Raw genomic sequence first — 21,599 nt, 5'->3', positions numbered from 1 at the left:
ATTGTGCATAAGCGGCCATGGTTATTTAGCGGATGCATCATATGTATTACGGTAGCCTGAATCAATTCGAATTTGGTCATAAGGTCTCAGTCTCATTTGAATATGTAAGCATGTAATAAACAGAAACATTGTTGATCTTCACAAATTAGCATAAAATAGAAATAACATTTGTTTGTTTTTCAGTGAGATTTTCGAAATATATCTTCACCGATAAAATTCCGACATTTTCACTGCAGCCGAACCTCTATATTTTAGACTAGAGTCCAATACGAAAAAATATGGCCTTTCCGGACTGTAGAATTCGGACATTGTATATACTTATTAAGAGCGGGTTAATTTATGCAGATATGTAATTATGATAAATATGAGTTTAACGAAATGATACAATGCTAATAATGCTATGTAGAATATCCATTTAAAAGTGAATTTTTCGCATCCAAGTTTGATTGGAAATGACCGCTGAATCTAGCTCTTATTTACTTTGCGGATACTTTAGTAAAAGACGGATTAATCCTTTCAAGTTTCTTCCAGAAGGGCATCTGTCTAACGAAATCATAAACTAGGCTTGAACCAAGTACCAAGTATTAACATACACCTTTATAACCATGTTTGGTTATTCATCACCTTAAATACGATCTGCCTTTTATACTCTATTTCCCATCTTCACATTACAAATATAATTTGTCTCTTTGTCGGGATGCAATTTAACTCTGTATGTTAAACATTATATATTGATATACTTTTACCTACACATTTTAGTTAGATTTGATGTTTGTTTCTGATTTTTGATTCTGATGATGCATTTTTCCTGTACCTGTTTTACCTTCATCGCGTGTTGCTGACACGGACGGAATCTTTGCACAAGAACCAGTATTGAACTTTCATGGTCAGCCCAGTCGCCATACAGTCGCCATAAAATAACACCTATCTCCTGCTAGTTTTGTAGCAAACTGATATCACGGCTCATCAGGAGGACGTAAGGGATTTATCGTACGATCATCAAAGACCACGTTCGATTATCAAATATCAGTCTAGTGACCTGTAACGACTGGAGAATCCGACGATCAACCACGACCACGTATGACTACTAACGGTTTGTAGCACAACAATCGCACGACTGTTGAAGACCTACCATCAATCACTTACGACCAGTTAAGATCAGTATGGTCGCAGTCAGGTTTTTGAACATGATATAATCCTCCCCTATACCGAGTTTAGCCGTGTGAGTAGCCAATACACTATCTCCAGAGAATATGTCAAACGTCCGCTCGCTCCGCCTCTTAGATCACGTGGTCTGAAAATGCGAAACCTTCGACAAACAAGCTTCTATATGACGGATACGGTAATACTGAAATGATTTCCCTTAAGATGTTGGCGAATATTTCTATCCTTACAAAAACATTATTGTGACTTATAAGTTTGCTAATTAGTCGTATATCAATTTTATGGAATGTTTTTGGGACGGAAGTAACACTATTAAGATTAAAGAGACTCTCGTATGTTTCTCAAATTCTTCAATGTATATTGTATTTGCGTATGTTCCTCAAATTCTATACTATATTATCGTATGTTTTTTTTTCAAATTCTAATCTCAAATTCTACATACTGTATTATCGTCTGTTCTCAAATTCAATATTTCATTTCAACTATATTTCAAAGTATAAAATTGTTAAAAAGAATGTTTTCCAAATGTAACCCGCTTAAAGAAAGTACTATAAAAGCGTTGCATATTTAATGCAATAAAGAAATGAAAAACAAAAATGGATGCTTCAAAATCTCATTTTACACTCCCACGATGAGTTCTGGTCCCGTAGTGACCTTGAAGAAAATACACTATTTTTTAGCATGCTTTGAGCTCCTTGAAATGTCACAAAAATACAATCTCTCAAAAACTGTAACATATATTGTAGGATGGTTCAAAAACTCAGTTTACACACTAAACATGAGTCCTGGCTCCCTATTTTCATTTACCGTATAGAAATAGGCAATTTTGAGATCTTTTTGACGCCCTTGAAAATTCACAGAAAAGTTACCATTTCTCGAAATCCATTACATATATTGCTTTAAAACCTTGTCCAGACCCCCTAATGATATTGATCTTGAAGAAAATAGCATTTTTAAAGATTTTTGACGCCTTTGAAAATTCACAAAAATTACAATTTCTCAAAACAAAAATGGTTCAAAATAACGGTTTACACCCCCATGGTGAGTTCTGCCCTCCTAGTGACCTTGCCATTGATCTTGAATAAATGAGCATTTTTAAGGCTTTTCCACGCCTTTGCAAATTCACAAAATGACAATTTCTTAAAAGGATGGTTCAAACATGTATTTTACGACTTATGGTAAGGCTTGAACCACTAGTGACATTATACTCAACACTCAGGTATTTGTCATTTTGCAGTATAACACAATTTTGTTCTTTCTTACATTAAGATTCCCCCGTGGTTGTCCACCAGTCTGCGAATCTCTCTGTTTTAGTGTGTGTATGTATGACTGTGTCGCTTCTTTCCTAATTTAATTGTACGTATTTATAAAAGTTTATAATCTATAGTCCTGAATATTTAACAATTACAGTTTATCAGAATGCGAAGGTGTACACCTCCTCTTATCAACAATTTATTTTTTGCATTTTGAAACAGTGTTAATATGTAATATAAAGTGAAAATAAAACCCCTTAACATGAGTCAAATTGCCCTTAGGCGAGATACTGTATGGCGTGGCCTTGTTATTTTATTATTTGTAGCTTTAATTTTAATCATATCAGTGCTATGCTAAATGAATAAGAAACCTATATGTTGATCACTTTTAATAACATATTTATCTTACTGATTTATAACTAAAATGTTACATTTTACTGTAATCGTGCCCTTCGAATGTATGTACATTTTCAACCCAATTTTTACAAAATGGACTTTTGTTAGTCCAATCGTGTCTTTAATTCAAACGATATATGTAATGTTTTAAATAAATATGCTTCATAATAGATATAACTACCTATTCATTACTTTTTATAGTAGAATTATACAAATACATAATTAAAATATTACAATTTATTGCAAAGACGCCCCGCGAAATGGACTTTTATTGTATTTATTGTGAGTTTAATTGCAGTAATATCTGTTTTCTTCAATTTGTCGTCAATAGATAAAATATATAAGAGGTTAAGCGTCATGTTGCTTTTTTAATAATATATTTATCTAACAATATACAGTATCATTATTTTTTGTTGACACGCCATTCTTTCACGAAATGGATATTAATTTTAGTAACCGTGTATTCTATGATTGTTTTGTTTCGTAAATGTTACAGATACTAGATATAACTATGCACAGGTCCCATTTGTTGATATATTAAGGCAATTTAAATCCCAGATATTGCAATGTATTGGAATCGTACACTACCAGACTGATATTTTTGCCAAACGTCTGAGAAATTTAACTTCGTTAACTTGATTTAAGATTTTATTTCATTGATTGAAATGTATTCTTCAGTAAGTATGGTAAATAGTAGACATGGTTATATGTTAGTCACTTTTATAAATATAATTATCAAAAACATATCCCAAATATGTCATTTTAGAATGCATCATACGAAGTGGAATTCCCGTAACAATGATATTATATGCACAGTTCAAAGTTTACATTGTAGACAGAATAATATTTCAAAATGTCCTATTTATTGGATAGAAAAATTTCAGAAAATAATAACAGCTATTTATTTTGATACATAGATACATGTCCAGTTAATTGAGGTAATAGCACTTACTTTCCATCGAACGAGGAAGGTTTGTTATGGTGGTCGTTTTCATTTACTGGTTAACGGAGTTGAGAAAAAAGTCTTGAAAATAAATCTAATATGTCTTTATTTATAAAATGATAAAATAAAATATGTTGATAAATTCAATCAAATTGAATCGAATTACAGTATATATGTATTTTCAAGAAAGCAAAATAACATTTAAAACGAACTTCTGAAAAATAGCTAATTAATATCCAAGATACAAAATATGAGTCAAATGCAAATTAAAGAGATATTTTGTCGTTCAGGTATACAGAATAATAAAACAATTAACTAGTAAAACGCTATAAAATAAGTATCCCTTCCTATGTAATAACAGGTGAAAAAAAGTATTGAAAAGCAATACAAACTCCCCTAATGGAAGGCCACTAATTTTCTCTACCACACTAAGACATAATGATCTGATATTTGTCCATGATGTATAAGCTATACTATATATACCATATATTACAACACAACATTTCGGATTAAAATTTGCATATAAAAATATGATATGCAGTTGTTAATTGCTTATAGATGAAACATTTATAAATACAAAATTAGCATATTTCATATTTGATTACATTTTACTTTGAAATTTGTGGGAAAGAATAAGAATAAAAATATGTAATTAAGAAATCATCATATTATAGTGAAATAATTCTGAAGAAATTTCCCCAAGAAAATGTTTTAATTCGGTCCATATGACCAATGAGCTTAAATAAAAAATATTTTACAGACTTGACAGGGAAAGATCAATGTTCACATTTGACCTTCAAGTGTGAACTTGACCTATGAGCTAGGAGCCTGGGTATTTCGCCTGACATTTAATCTCATTACGGGAAAAAATTGTGTCAAGTTGTATCAAAATCCCTTAATGGATGACAGAGTTATGGACCGGACAGAAAAGAAGAACTACTAAACAATTGAACTAAAGTGTTACCTTAACCTTTGAAATAAGGGTTTGGGTGATGTACATGGCACGTTGACTTATTATAAATAATTAGGTACATTTGTGCCAAGTATTATTAAAATTCTAATGGATGACAGAGTTATGCACCAGACAGGGAGAAAACACTATTGACATTCCACCTCAAAGTGTGATCTTGACCTTTGAAAAGGGATGTGAAAGTTGTCCGTGACACGTCGTATCATTATGAGGTGCATTTTTGCCAAGAAAAATTAAAGTCTCTTTAAGAATTTTTCGAGTTACAGACAGTACAGGAAAGAAAAATCTCTAAAACCTTTGACCTCGACGTGTGACCTTTGCCTTTGAGATAGGGTTCCATAATTTGCGCATGACACGTTGTCTTATCAAGGAAAATGTTTGTGCCAAATACTATTTAAATCGTGTTTTGCACGATATAAGTTATAAACCGGACAGGAAAAAGCCCTTTAAGGCCTGTTGTAGATATAGTGAACTAAAATTTACAGTGCTGTATTCCACGTTAACGCGAGTTATTTGGCGTTGACTTCTATGACGTCACTATGTTTTTTTTCGACGATAACGTAACATAAGTTACTATTTCTACGTTCCGGCTTTAGAAACAGTAGTTCGAAGCTTTTGTTGACGCCAGAAAGAAATCAAACCTGATAGAGTTTACTTGCCATTTTTTGCGCAATTCGTGTAGAATCGAAGATAAAGATGTTAGGAAATTTCAATAAGAAAATTTTGTCTCAAACGGAAACCGAAGTTATCGAGAAGGAGCTGGTCAGCACAGACAAATATGAGTTAGAACTGGAGATAAAATTACGACAACTTAGAGCGTTTCAACATAAGCAGACAATCAGAAAACCGAATCCGGGTGTTCAACAGAAGAGACGAGAAACAGTGCAAGATTTACCGCAGCAGGGCCCGTAGATGTACAAATCGGAAGTGTTATGGACATTCAAGTGCCGGCGGAAGGTACCGGACGTCGACCGAACAACAGCAACAATTTTCAAGTGCCGACAGGAGCGACCGGCAGTGGGGCAAATATTCAGGTAACGCCAGAAAATATTCAACTTGCAGCTGCTGGATCACAGAATACGAAATAGGTTATTATTCATGTATAGCAAAAAATTAGGCGAAATATCATAAATTATTTGCATACATGAAATGGTCACACGTGGAGGTTGAAAGTCTAGAGCATGTGCTATTGAACTTTTGATAGAGAGGTATGGACAGAGACCTAAAATCATTCATGTGACTATATATATATATGACAGTATCTCGCGAGTGAACGCGGTGACAACAACTAGAAGTTAAGTGATTGATTTAGGCATAGGAATTTACAGAAAAATCAGTTTAATGGAGTCAGGAACGAGGCAGACGACACAGCTGCAAATGGATCAGCAGCAACGTCATTCACAGGAGCAAGAAATGGTAGGAAAATAGAACATTTCCAAAACAAAAAACAAGTGAAATGTCCGTTTTGTGAAGAATGCCATGTAGCCAGCGAATGTAAAAAGTTGCCTGATGTACCGTCGAAATCGAATGTTGTAAAACAGCAGAAACTGTGCTTTAACTGTTAACAAGACTCAGCACATTGATACAGCTACAGTATATGTTGTAACAATGAAGAAACAGAAGATACCTATCCGAGTATTTATGGTGCCGACCATTGCGACGCCGATAGAAAACACACACAAACCAGATATTTCAACACTACCATATTTGAAGAGACTGAAGTTAGCCCACCCACTAACGCAAAACAGAGAAAACAACATATCACTATTAACTGGAGCCGACTATTACTGGGATATTATAGAAGACAGCAGTTAAGTCTAAAGTCGGATACCTTCTTTCTGGGCCAACTCTAGCTATAGTTTCAAGCAGAAGTGTAGACCACATAATCAACGTCATGACGTCCCATGTTCCCGATGAATTGTAGTTAGAACACATTTGGAATTTAGAAAAAACATAAAAATCATGAATGATGACATAGACCGGAATTGAATAGAAGGAGTTCACTAGTATCAACAGACGTCGCTTGAATTCAAGGATGGTAGATATACCACAAGGTTCCCAAGAAAACAAGATCACCCGGACCTACCCACAAACTATTATAACATTGCATTGAAGAGAACAGACCGAAGATTAAGCCGGGAACCGGAAATGCTGAGAAAGTTCGGAGACATTATAGCAGAATCAAAAAGAAGAGGGTTTATTGAGAAAGTACCGGAAATATAGACAATTAACACGAAATCAATCCACTAAATACCCCATCACCCTGTGAAGAAAGAGTCGTCCACTACCCCCATTAGAATCGTGTACGACCGAGTTGTCGTCAAAGTTCACACCATCTAACTTGAATGATTATTTACAGTCAACCACACCAGTCCTGAATGAAATCTATACTCCTGAGATTTCGTCTACAGACGTATGCCGTAACGGCAGATATTGAAAACACTTTTCTGCACGTTGGACTGCATGAAGACGACCGCGACATGACAAAATTCTTCTGGCTGAGAGACCCGACTGACCCGAGCAGTGAATTGACAACTTACCGTTTCCGAGTTGTACTATTTGGGCCAACGTGCTCACCGTTTATGCTCAAAGCAACGATATTAAAACATATAGAACACTTTCCACAGCTGACATCGTCTGAATAATTAATTCGAGATTTATACGTAGGTAACGTTACATCTATTTTTGAAAAGGAAACAGGCTGTGTACATTATTTCAGGGAAGCACGCATGCATATATCCAAAGCAGGAATGAATTTGAGGTTTTTCCAACAGTGAAATGTTACATGAAGAAGCACAGAGGGAAAACGTACTAGATTCTGATGACGTCATAAAAGTATTAGGCCTACGTTGGAAACCGTCCACAAATAAGTTATCCTTTGTGTAGAGAGATATATCGATTTCTACCGACATTAAGAAGAGAGTTATACTGAGATACTCATCTTAAATTTACGGGCTCTTCGGACTTTTGAACCCCCTCAGAAATTTAAATGGAGATGTTATTCAACAAGAATGGACATGCCTTGCTAAAGACTTGAAAGCAGATACAGAAATTAATTTACAGAGAAAGTACTTTCAGGGCGTTACGGGAACCGGAAGTTACAGTCAAACGACAATGCATATCTTCGTAGATTCAAGTATCCGATCATATGGAGTAGCAAATTTCATCTGTAATGGAGAAGAATCAAAATTAATCATGGCAAAAATTTGAGTCGCATCCCTGAAGATAAAACACATTACCCCGACTCGAACTCATGGCTGCTCTGATTGGATCAAGACTAGCAGACTATTTGCAGACGAGATTTCCTGCTGCAGATATTTTATTGTTGCCCGACTGTCAGATCGTTCTACATTGGCTATCAACCAAGAAAACGCTGACGAAATTTGTAACCAATAGTGTCAAAGAAATACAAAACCTGACGAAGCACTACACGAGGAAATACTGCCCAACTAGCAATAATCCAGCAGCTCTGCTCACAAGAGGAATCTCTGCCGAAATATTAATGAAAAACGAGTTGTGGCAAAAAGAACCTAATTGATTATGTGACAAGACCCAACGGCCGAAATGGGACCAATCAGAACAGCTACACATGTAGATAATAATTGAAGAGCTACCGACCGGTAGTTGCTGAGCAGACGATTAGAGACATGATAACGCAGCCACAAAGTAACAACAATCAGAATATCATTGACATTAAGAAATTCAGCAAATTGAATCGACTTCGGCATGTAACCGCTTATACATGTAGATTTATTCGGAATTGCCGGTAGTGTCCGATGTGGCGGCAAAATTCACAAAGCACACGTGCATCACTTCAAAACATTCCTATATCTCCTACCTAAGAAAAATACCTTCCAACGTTGATCGTCTGCGAAACCCACGGGATACAAGGAAATGCTGGTTTAAACTCTACAGTTATACATAATAGACAGAAGTTTTGGATACCAGCTATGCGACAGTGCGTCAATGTCGTAATTCGTAGGTGCGTCATATGTCGTAAAGTACACGTGAAGCCTTACATGTCTTACATGTCACCTGACATTCCGCCCTTACCAAAATGAGACTTAAGGAAGGTCTATGTTTATTTACACTTACCTTAACCCGAACCGTACATCTAGAAGTCTGGTGCAGTATGTCATCTGACAGTTTCATATAAGCTTTAAGACGATTCACCAGCGGTCAGTCCACGCCAACACTTATGGCTTTAGATACTGATAAAACGTTCCAGACCCCACCAACTTTCCTTAAGACAAAGTTCGAACCCCAGCCAGTCAAAGACTCCTTAGCAAACACCAGGACTGGAAGTTCATACCTGAGAGAGCACACCTGTAATATGGCCGTAAAATTAGATCACTGTCGCACCCTTGTACAGAGATAGAAACCAGCGATATACCCATACCTACAGTAGAACGAAATTGTATTTTGAAGAGGGCGAGAAACCAGTCCAGGATAATTGAGCAGTTTTGGAATCGTTGGAGAACGGAGTATGTAAGAGCGCTTCGTGAGAGTCACTGTCACAATCCGGGAGAAAACTCGTAGTCAATCTGTGTGGGTACAGGCTTACGAGGCTTCCCCAAGGATTCGTTGGAAACTAGCAGTAATTGATAGTCTGTTCACCGGAAATGACGGATTGGTTCGAGCAGCTAAGACTCGATTGTGTAATGGACGTTATGCTACCAGACCGATAGTGAAATTTTATTCTCTGGATATTGTGAATTAGAGACTGTGATAAATACTAAAGGTGATTTTTTATGAGAATAGAACCTTTTTCAGAGACTGTTCTTGTTACAACACATTATGTGTTTTATTTGCTATGTTTCATTTTTTTATTTAGGTAAATAATTTCATTTTCAACAATAAATCATACTACATGTATTTCTGTTCGTTATAAGTAATTCACGGATTTCTAAGAATGTGCAGTATACTTGAAAATTTATATTAAGTAATGTGACTTTTTGCTGTTCAAGAATCTTGTAGATATAGAGAACTATAATTTTCCGTGCTGTATTGCACGTTAATGTGCGTTTTTTGGCGTTCACGTCTGTGACGTCCCTATGTTTGTTTTGACCATTACGTAACTTGAAATAAAGAACATAAGAAGACACAACGCTGTTATCATTTATTACACGACTAATACGATAAGGCATTTGATCTCCAAGTGTGACCTTGACCTTAAAGTTAGTGTGTTTGGTGTTGCGAATGACATGTCATCTGGTTATGAGAAACAGTTATGCCAAGTAGAAATGTAATTACTTGATGCATAACAGAGGTATGGACCGGACACGAAACAGGCCCTGTTTATGCCATTAAACATTTGAATACAAAGTGTGACATTGACATTTAAGCAAGTGGTCAAAAATGTATGCAATGCTTGACACATCGTTTTATTATGGGTAAAGTTTTGCCAAGTAATATCAATATCCCTTCATGGACATATGAGTTACAGACCTGACAGGAAATAACGCCTTGTAAAAAAATTTAACGTCCAAGGGTGACCTTGACATTTGAGTTAAGGTTCCGAGTTTTGCGCATGACACGTCGCCTTATCACTGAGAGTGCCAAGAAATATGAAAATCCCTTGATGAATGACAGATTTATGGACCGGACACAAAATTGCAGACGGAACAGACGGAATGACAAACGGACCAAAAAGCGCAATTCTATAGTCCCCGAAACTGGTTTCCAACAAATAGGGGTCTAATAAATTATAGATTTTGATCAGACACATGTCCCATCTAAATATTTATATCAGGCTGCTTGTCACACTTTAACTTTTTTCTAAATTTTCTAGGACCTAGGAATTTCTGGGTATCAAAATATCGCGTGAAGTTCAAAAGGTTATTTCAGAAACAAATTAATCTTCCAAGGTCTTGTTCTATATATCACCGATATAAACAGGACCGTCATCAGAATAAGATAAACAAAAATATATTCGAAGTTAAGCTTTTCACTGAAATGCCATATTTTGTTGGAATGGGATATGTTAACAACATCTTTAAAAGCAACACGTGTGTCCGTTAACTCAGGTACAACAAAATATGACCAAGCCAACTTGTGTCCTAGTAATTTAAATCTATTTCTAAATGCCGTATTGTATTTATCTATACCTGTACTAAATCCAAGTGTTGAAATATTACCTTTTAAATGGGCAACTCGATTTATTGCACCCAACCCAATGCCATCTCTCGGTATGCATTCAGCCAGATTTCCATAATAATAGTTTCCTTTCATGAAAAAAAACGGACCTCTGTAGTATGTTAAATTGTTTAAACCCCACATGTCTTCTGGTATTACCAATGGTTGGGATGTATTCCACAAACCATAATCCCTTTTACCATGGAAATCATAATGGGTCCAGTGAATTATTTCGTCTGTTTGTTGCTTTCGTGCAGACATTGCAATTGTCCAAACATGGGTAGACCATGTCATAACCATCGTCGTTCTTGCATCAAATGGTCCGTGACTGTTTAGACGGATAATTACGTTTTCTTTTGGTATACTCACATTGCCTTGTCTGGCAACTAATGTAATGGGTGTTCCGTCTTTTGGCAATACCCCTAATTTTGTACGCAGCTTTTCGGGTGAAAATACAGTTTTTTTGCTCAACACATCTATATTCGTTTCAAACATGTCTTTCCAAGAACTGTTTGCCTTCTTAAAGTTTTTGGCAATTGATGTATCTATTACACAATCCCATTTCAAATGCGATACACGATATACACTCCCACACATATGCTGTATGGATATTCCTTTGTTTGAAACATAGTCATAGAACCTGTCCGCTGGTTCAATAAGATTTGTTTGAATACGATGTACTGTCATCATAACGACACATAGATAAATAACAAAAAAAATATTCGAGGTATTTGATATCATTTCCATTACTGTATTGGTTACCTCTTAAGATAAATCAACACGTCGCACAATCAGTCACATCTGAGTAGTCTATCAAATGTCCTTGTAACCCGACGTTCTTTACTTCCATAAGCTGCATCCTCTACATATATCGCAGCAGATAATGTCAAAATAGTTGCTCGGAAAAAAATATTCCTTTGCTTCAGAAGCATGCAATTAAGCTGGATTGTGCGGTTTGTATACACATATTTCGTGATTTTCAATAGTGCGAATGATTTAACAAACTCTTTTGGTATCTTAAAATGTAAACAGGTGTAACAGACAGAAAATGATGCATTTATGTATAATGCCCAACTCTTAAAATTGTCGATAAATTTATTTACTTCTGGTTTATAAGATTGCGTCTTACTGTAGTTTATTTTAAGTTTTTCTTTCAGAGCGTGTTATGAAAAAGATTTTTCCTGTTTCAAAAATATTGTTATTCTCCTATTTATTCATACCTTTGCCGACTTAATCTATTTTCGGTGTTTTAAAACGTTTTAATTTCAATTGAGTTGTTAATTTGTTAATATAAATTATAAAAAGTAATGTAATAAATTGATTTCAAAGACAGACTGCATCCACATATATATATATATATATATATATATATATATATATATATATATATATATATATATATATATATATATATATATATATATATATATATATATATACGATTTCACATGCCTTTCTAACAGTACTTAATTACAAAAAATACAAACTAGTTTCGCCTATCGGCTCATCAGTGTATATATAAATGTAACGTGACCTTACTATGTTAAAGACGCGATGTCAATATAAAGGGATGTAATTCTGACGTGATTTCTCTCCAAAGGGCGTAATTAATAACAATATTACCAGTAATGCTTTAATAGTTTTTTCCTATTTCAAAAACATGGTTATTCTCCTATTTATTCATACGTTTACCGACAAAATCTGTTGTATATATTTTAAAATGTTTCTTTTATTTCAATTGAGTTGTTAATATAAATTATCAACAGTAATGTAATAAAATGATTTTAAAGAGAGTCTGTGCCCATTAATATAATATATATATAAATTGGGCATAGGGCATACTTCAAGTCATATACAAACCAGCCTTGGACAGACGCGAATATAAGGCAGACGAAATTTAGTCTTCCTAATTTTGAAGGGAATGTGAACTTGCAAATATTATTCAGTCGTCATGAAATTTTGCTTTTAACATAAAATTTAGTCGTTTATCTAATTAACTATTTGATTTTATTTAAAAAAAAAAAAAAAAAAAAAAAAAAAAAACAGAAATCAACATTCCTAAATTACTGATCGGATATTGTCCATATATATCTTCGACTACATATGAAATACGCGTTAGGCAGACAGTCCAATATTGCATTTTTATATTATATATATGACATATATTACATTTTTTTTTTAAATTGTGTTTTTGATAATCAGTTTATTATTTTTTGTTTAAGGTGTCTCCATACCTTAGACCAAAAAAGTAAAAAAATAACGTGAATTAACGAAATTTGGTCTAAATGTAGACTGAAGACTATATTTTTTCAAAAATGCATACATATTTCGCACAGTTCCTGTCTAATGTCTTCTGTGAAACGCCACCTAGCGGTAACTGATTTTATCACGGAAAAGTTAGTTTTTCCGCCATTATTAAGTGGAAAATGGTCCGAATTAAATTTTCGTTATATTGCAAGCAACTCAGTACTAAAGAACCAATTTTCCAGCTATATCTAAGCAACTATTGAAGGAAACCGCACGTTCGGAGAGGCGAATTAAGTACTAAAAACTGCACTTGAATTCACACATTTCGTCTTATATCATATTTTGGCGCGGTGATTTTTTTTTGATTTTTTGGCATTAAATTTTTTAAGATATGTTGTTTAAATAAATGAAATAAAAAAGGTATTTGTTCACGGCGAACTTTTCGCAAAAAAACCTTTGAAAATCGTCATGCGCAAATAAAAATACGTCGTCTGACGGGACAGCGAAACGCCACGTCATGACGTGACAGTGTAAATCTTTCTTCCCTAAAAGCACTTTTAAAATAAAATCGGTTATTCGAGAACTCTTTTGTAAAAGCACGTTAATTAGATTTTCTGGTTAAAAACAGACCCATATCAATTGTCCTGCATTGATGACGATAATGTTTTGATTACATTTGAAACGTTTTGTAGCATATTAAACTGGCTAAAAAGATAAAAAGTGCTTGTAGTAGTAATAATAGTTTATGTACGCATCGCGTACACTGGCAATTTAATTTTGATCGCATGCTTAATTTAATTTGTGAGTGAGTTGGGTTTTACGGCGAATCGGCACAGAATGGTCATATATCGCCGAGAAATTTAATTTGTGAGTAAGTTATCATAATAATAATGTATTGATATAATACATTATAAGTATTCACCTTGAAAAGTGTTGATGATGCAATGGATAAACATATATCTCATTCGGTGTTCGATTCCGCGACCTCTCACTGATGATTCTTTGGTATAGCCTCCATATCCAAACAGTTCGACTTTTGAAAGAAATGATGTTTTATCTATATAAGTTACTTAGCATACATAAAATATAAAGTGTTTTAATTCCATATATTATCTAGCCCTGAATTCGCTCTTTTCATTTATATGCACGAACGTCTGACAAACTAATGCCTCATATGTCAGTACTTTCCATTCTATAATTATGTCATATTACGGTGTTTTTAATTAAACAAATAACATTAATAACATTAATGATTAGAATTTCCTATCAGATACTAGTTAATGGTAAACGAGTTTCAAATAGAGATCTGTAATGCGCATACACCAATTTTCTGGTAGATCAACTGTAAGGAGGAAAAACACGTGCGTATTAGACGGAAATGACGTAAAGATATAAGCCGGTACGTTCAAACGTGAAACATGAGATCGTCAGGCAAAATTCTGAGTCTCAAAAAATTGAAAATTTAAAGCATTTTAAAAGCAGAAATGAAAAAAGATGGATGGATGGTAGAAGAGTTATTGAACTTGCTGTTCTGATCGATGGATTGCGCGAATGCAGCAGCTATAGATCAAAATTACACCTGGAGGATAGCATTCGAGAGACTAGATATGGACTTGGGTCAATCCTGTATGTTAAATGCGTAAATTGTCATGAGATGAATTCTGTACCAACTGGAAAAAGACACAGAACTTCAAATGGTGGTCGTGAAAATAGCTTCGACATACAATGTAAATACAAAATTAGCTGCAGGTAAGCGTTTCAGCCTTTTACAATGCATGTGCACTGCATGAATTTAACAGTACTATTAGAATAAAAACAATAAACATTACCGAAATATATAGTGTCTGTATAATTCGTCTTGTGGCACAGACAAAATATGGAATTGTATATCCAGTTTACTGCAGAACTGATTTATATTTTTTATGTCAAAACTTATTGATTTGTGCAATACAAGTAATATTATTTATAGTGTAGTTGCCGTTGAAACGAAACATAATCTACTCAAGACCAAAACTGTAATAATATACAAATGTACCTCCACCTACTCGTTGCTTTGTCTTAGTCCGTTTGTCTTTATGACGCTTTTTCTAGAAATGATAACTGGTGAAATAGGACGACAACTTATTTCAAAAAAGTAAATTTCAGTAGTGATATGTATCAGTCATTACTAAGTAAATACTTTTTAGCAAAGGTAATCGCTGGAGTTGGTGAACAACAAGTAAACAATATTCTTGCCGAGCTTCACCTCACAACGATTACACAGAAAACCTTGAAGAAAAGAGAAAGAGAAACTGGTCAGTCTTCCGAAAATAAATGCAGAGTTTTCGTGTGAGGAAACAATCCAGACGGAAAATGAGACTGTGAAAGGTTTGTATTTTTGTTTAAGTATAAGAAATAAAAACAAGGTAAAATTCAGCGGCAATTGTTTTTTTTTTTTTTTTTTTTTTTTTTTTTTTTGTTCAGTTTCATTTCGACCTTGTTCTATTTTTACTATATAGTAAATAGGTTGTCTATACAGTTTCTTCAGATATTATATAGATGTCGTGCATTCACATTAGTTTCGCACTTTTCTAATTTTAAATTCGATTTAAGTCAACCGTATAGCCAAATATTCGTATAAAAAGAATCGGAACACGAGCATCACGTGCACATGAATGCACTTGGTAAATGTCGCAACTTTGCTTCCGAACATTATAATGCATGTTAAGATATGTGAAGAGAATAAGTTCTGTCATGAAGTGAGTTATTTTTGTCCTTCTGTAAATTTTGAGAACTTGAATTGATGATTATCATTTTACATTCCAACTTTTCCCAGTTACATTACAGTGCATCAACTTCTCCACTTGCTGAAGTTTCGACCGGTGGTGCTTGGCAACGAAGAGGCACTGGGCTAACTCGTAACACTTTATCAGGTATACTTTTATTCTATAAAGTAACTTTGAGATGTGTATCGAAACAGTTAATGCTGAACGGAAAGCATGCATTTCTAAAGTTTGAAATGAGTTTATCATAAAGTTTACAATTACTGCACATTCTGCATACTTTTATGTCTATTTTTACGTGGTTGAGCAGATTGAAAATTTTACTGATCTCCAAATACCTAGGTAAACTTGTACAACTATTTCAGTCGATGACTGCATGTTTAGGTACGATGGTAGGAGATATTTTTTTTTTGTTTTTTTTTTTTTTCATTTCCAAGCCAAATAGACTTTATTAATGGAATGGTCTGTGTTGAAACCACTGAAAGCGAAAATAGGTATTTCCGGATGTCTACCTACTCAAGACTTGATTATTAGAAATTCTGTCATGTACGTAGGCTATCTAAGTAAAGTTACCGTGCTTTTCTTAGGTGCGGATGCAGGATCTCGTGTTAGGGGAGGGGGCGCAAAATATTTGGAGTAGAACAACTAGGAGGGGGAGGGTCGGGGGCATGCCCGCGGAAAATTTTGAAAACAATGGATCCATCTGGTGCATTCTGGGCCTTCTGATATATATTTATTGGACAGGTTTTGAGTCAGAATCAACCCAAATAACATGGTAATTAAAGCCCGTGTTTTATGACTTGTCAGACTCCTGCGTAAGTATCACGTAATGGAATTTCTTAGTCCGATTTCTTAGGATTTTTATGGGGAGATGTGACCAAGGGCCACTAACATAGAAATGGTAAAGAGCGTTATATGAGCTCATGTAAACTTTGTGGGATTTTATTGTGCGAGCGTATCGAGCGAGAAATAATGCATGTTTAATTTTTTTACACCGATAACAAAAGACAAATTACATATGCACATATGCGAGCGTAGCAAACGAGAAAAAAATGCATATTATACATTTTTCACCCAGAAAAAGAGATAAAGTACGCACGCAAGCGAGCGAGAAAAAATGCATATTCTGCACTTTTTTGACCCAGAACAAAAGACAGATTAACTTTGCTCCGATTATTTTTTTTTTTGGGGGGGGGGGGGGGGGGGGTGAAGGCGCCGTATACTCCCCGGATGATCCGCCCTTGTTTCTATCCTAAGTGTTTGGTATTTTTGTTTGCCTACACAGAAACCTTCATGGCTATTGTAGTCTCGTTAAAATAATTTAAAAGCTAGAAATATTGATTAAAAGATTTTTTTAAATTTCTTATTCAATACGGTACTACCTCACGGCTGAATCACGTGACAAATGTACGCCGGTCATGTGACCAAAGTCGTTTATATAGTTGATATATTGTAATAGCAGTATATATTTTAGTACATCTGCATAACATGATTGTATTGAAAATATTTTTCGTTCAGGTCATATCACTGTCATCGGAAAATTTTCAAAAAAATGTCTTAGTTACAGTGTTGCTAAAAAGAGGTGTAAACTGTGTGAATATGCAAACAAATGTGGAAAAATTGTCAGAACGCATAGCTGTAGGAAGAACTGGTCAGTATCTTCTAAAGGAATGGAGCCATTTCTGACAATAAAAAGCTTAAGAAATCTTAGACATAAAGGTCTACATGTTAGAAAACTGATAATGGATGATGATACAACAACGTATCTTAGAGCGAGGCAGTCTCTTGGATCTGATTTAGAAAAGACAAGCGACAGAAACCACGTTATCAAAAACATTACGAATGATTTATACAAATTAAAAGATAAACATCACCTTTCTGTCAAAGTTGTCAGTCACCTCAAAAAGTGCATCACATTTGCTATATCACAAAATGAGAATGATCCGGAAGGTTTAAAAACAAGTTTGCAGGCAATAGTTCCGCACACATTTGGCGACCACACGCTCTGCCCAGAAACATGGTGTCGTTTCTTGGAAGATGGTGGTGAGTACAAGCATTTCACTCACCCGTATGGAAAAGATCTTGTTGGAGAAAGTTTACATAATGACCTTGATGACCTATTTCACAAATGTACTACAGACACATCGTTGAAGAAGTTGACTGATCTGAATAGCTGAAATCCAAATGAAAATTTGAACAGCATGGTATCAAGGAAAGCACCAAAGTCGCAGCACTATTCCGATTCGGAAAGTCTTGACTTTCGGGTAGCGGCCACCGTCAGTCAGAAGAATGATGGACATTCATATATTATAAAGGTTTGGAATCAATATTCTTCATAGTCGGAATCAGAATCACAATCATTTGCCTAATTTCTATCGCCTCTGACATTATATACGATAAGTATCGACACTCGCGTAACGTTATTTGTAGCATAAAATTAATATTCTTTTGTCTGTCGTCTATCTTTAATGATTGTAAAAATCTTTACCAGAAATGATATAAGAATTTTGTAAGCCATTTCATTGCCTTAAAAAAAGAAAAAATCATTGAAATGATCGTATTTATAATTCGCAATTTGTTTCTGCTAGGTCAATAAACGTCATGGATTGTCGCCTGGAAAATTTTACACGAAAAGAATTACTTAATCCGGTTGTTTCTAAGTCAAATATTAGTGTATCTTTATCAGTCGGGACTGTGCCTTTTTTTCTCTGGTTTGATAAGAGGGACAGGTACTTCCTCAATACTGCTTAATTCCTCTTCGTACATATCGACATTCGATTCGTAGGTCTTCCCCTCGTGTACTTCTTGATCAGAATTAATGCTATTTCGTATATCCTTAAGTTGTATCCGTCTTTTTTAAAGTTGGCCGATTGCTTATTTGTTGCACATCTCAACCTCTTACAATCTAGCCGAAAAAATATATATTTGATGTATGCAAGTGTTGCATTTTTCAAATTCTAACAGACAGTTTGCACCATCAAGCATTTCCATTAATTTCCAGAAGGCTTTCGAAACAAAAATGGCGTCAGCATTAGTAAACGTGTGGTAAACTATTCACTGTTTTTTCTTATTTTAATGTAAAACTGCCAGAAAACAAATCGATTGAATAATAAAGATCAACTGATCCAGTAGCTATTCCCCACGGACCAGTTAGAAAAAACCTGCGGCGAATAAATTTTCGACTAAACTTAAATTTTACTTTGCATGTCCTGGCAAATAAAGGGCTTGGTTCACTTATAGGTTAAAATGGCACAACATCAAATGTTGTTGAAATATTATTATAATGAATGATCAACAACTCATAATGCAAAATCTCATATTTTAATTCATTTGAAATTCTGCTGTTGCCATGGCAACCAATTGGTTTTCTATATGGAAACAGAAAAATCTCTTATAACAATTACATCAGAACGTATAATTAACATTCACATAAAATTATGCTAAAATATAACCTTAAGCAACGCCTATAATTTGAGGCCAAAAAAAATATAGTTGCCATGGAAACGGAGATAAAAATGAGAATATTTGCTATGTCTGATTTTTATGGAATACAACCAATTTAGGTCATTCTTTTAGAAAAATAACATATGTAATTTGTTTGTGAAGATCATTAGTCATAAATAATACAATATATTTCTGTTGCTATGGTTACAATGGAGTTGTAGTATATGCTTCAATGAGACAACAATGACGTTTCTGGTAAGTTATTGTAGAACACTTTCAGAATTTACCATTACATGTAAAAATAAAACGAATGCACCACTGAAAAGTGTTCTTCAAACAATGTTTTTTTTTTCAAGACCTAATATAGAACAACAGAAAAATGTTTCCATGGTTACGCAGTTAATTCAGTAAACATAATACTACATAATCTCATTTAACACACAGTAATAGTTTTAGAAAACTGCCTTATTAAATGTCTTGATCGTATTAAAAGAGCTAGATGATACTAACGGCAATAATATATAATTAGGCCTATAAAAACTAAATTGTTTCCACAATAATCCAATGTATGTTTTACAAATTATACACATTTTGTGATTTCAGACAGGTTAAATTAATTGTTCATGAAAAGGGAAAATGAACATACTGCCAACTGAAATGATTACATGCAGATTGAATACAGCAGAGAATATTCGTAGATCTATATAATCTAACTGTCGTGATAACAAAATGTACATTACTACCATATATGTTACAATTATTGTTGAAAAATCTTCCATTGTTTTAGAGGAATTTCACATTTATACTGTGTTCAGCCTTACATGTATATAGTGTGTCAATATTTAGCAAATGCATATTATTGTTGACACCATAAAGTTGTTAAACCAATGTTCACATAAACAGTTATATGTAACATTTGTTCGTATTCAAATACAATGTATATGGAATTTGGGTCTAGTACATCTTCAAAAAATCAAAAACACTTTCAAATTAATTAAAATTTCAGAGCTCTTTCTCTGTATTACTTAAAATGTTAATCACTTTTTTCCATTCATTCTTCGTTTTAAATGACTTGAGTTCTCAATTTTAATGGCTTTGGCACTGCTGGTTTTGAGCATACATTGCTGTTGCTGCAAAGGGGCGCTATTTCATTATACAGGTACCACTGTCGACTGACATCCAGCTCAGGAATGGTAATACGGTAGGTGAATTTGCTGTCATGCCAACCCCCTGCCTAAAAATATTAATCTCCGTCTCTGTGTTGAAGTTCTAATCCTTTAAACAATGAATTCTTAAACAAAAACTTTTAAATAGTGAATCCTTAGAATATAACATAGCATCACTTTATTAAAACAAATAAATGCCAGCTACACAGTTTATTTTCTTTCATACACAGCTAAGTCTTAATACACAGTATGTTGTGTAAGTATGCAATATTCAAATTGTAAATCAATGTTTATCAGCAGAGATATGATATTACATTTACATAAAATTATGCACATTATATATATAAACTGGAAACTAGTGACTTTCCAAACTGAAGTGTATGATCACACTGTAAAATTAAATATTTCAACATCAAATTCTGTGTGCTTAATAAATATTTCTTTTTTTAATGGGAATTCTTACCTTATTACAACACTTTTCTAATAGTTGTCCATATGTAATGAAACATTATTTTCTCCATAGCCATGATGCTTGAAGTGATGGTGGACCATAGATACCACACTGTTTGCTCCTCTTCCAACAGCAGTACTGTACTTTTCAGACAAAAACAAGAACAGTTTATAAGAAATGTATTAAAATCTCATCAAAAATGAAGTGAATCAACACTGACCAAACAGTTCATCCTTTCTTATAGATAATGCTTCACATCAACTTGTATTTATCAACATTTAATTGAATTCCAATTCACAGTGCTTCTGATATAGCATCTTTATTATAAAGCAATGCAGTATTTTCAATCCAATTTCAGGGATTTACAGAAAGTTCAGTGAAAAAAAAACAACATATAAATTAGTAAAACAAGACTTAACAAAACACAACTTCCTTTAGATAATTTCACTTGACAAAATTTCTGCAAAATTTCTGCAAAGGTGTCACTGTAAAATTAGTAAATTCCAATGTAAAATGTGCACTGCAGGCCTGTAGCTTTTATTCATAGAGTCATGATTTGTTTGAAGACTATGGAATTTAATTTAGTGATATATGGAATTTCAAAGTTAAAATTTATATTGAAAAAGTGCATTTGCGGATACTGACACTGATATGAATGTAAAAACTAA

General features: G+C 34.1%; 1 pseudogene; it reads left to right on the top strand.

Moving 5' to 3' along the window:
* The first annotated feature begins 14,606 nt into the window (after window positions 1–14,606).
* LOC123523237 (uncharacterized) lies at window positions 14,607–18,047 on the top strand (annotated as a pseudogene).
* Window positions 18,048–21,599: the final 3,552 nt, after the last annotated feature.

This window comes from Mercenaria mercenaria, unplaced genomic scaffold (genome assembly GCF_021730395.1).
Source record: "Mercenaria mercenaria strain notata unplaced genomic scaffold, MADL_Memer_1 contig_4196, whole genome shotgun sequence".
Lineage (NCBI taxonomy): Eukaryota > Metazoa > Mollusca > Bivalvia > Venerida > Veneridae > Mercenaria > Mercenaria mercenaria.
Note: the sequence above shows the minus strand (reverse complement) of the source record. Positions and strands in the feature narration are given on the sequence as shown.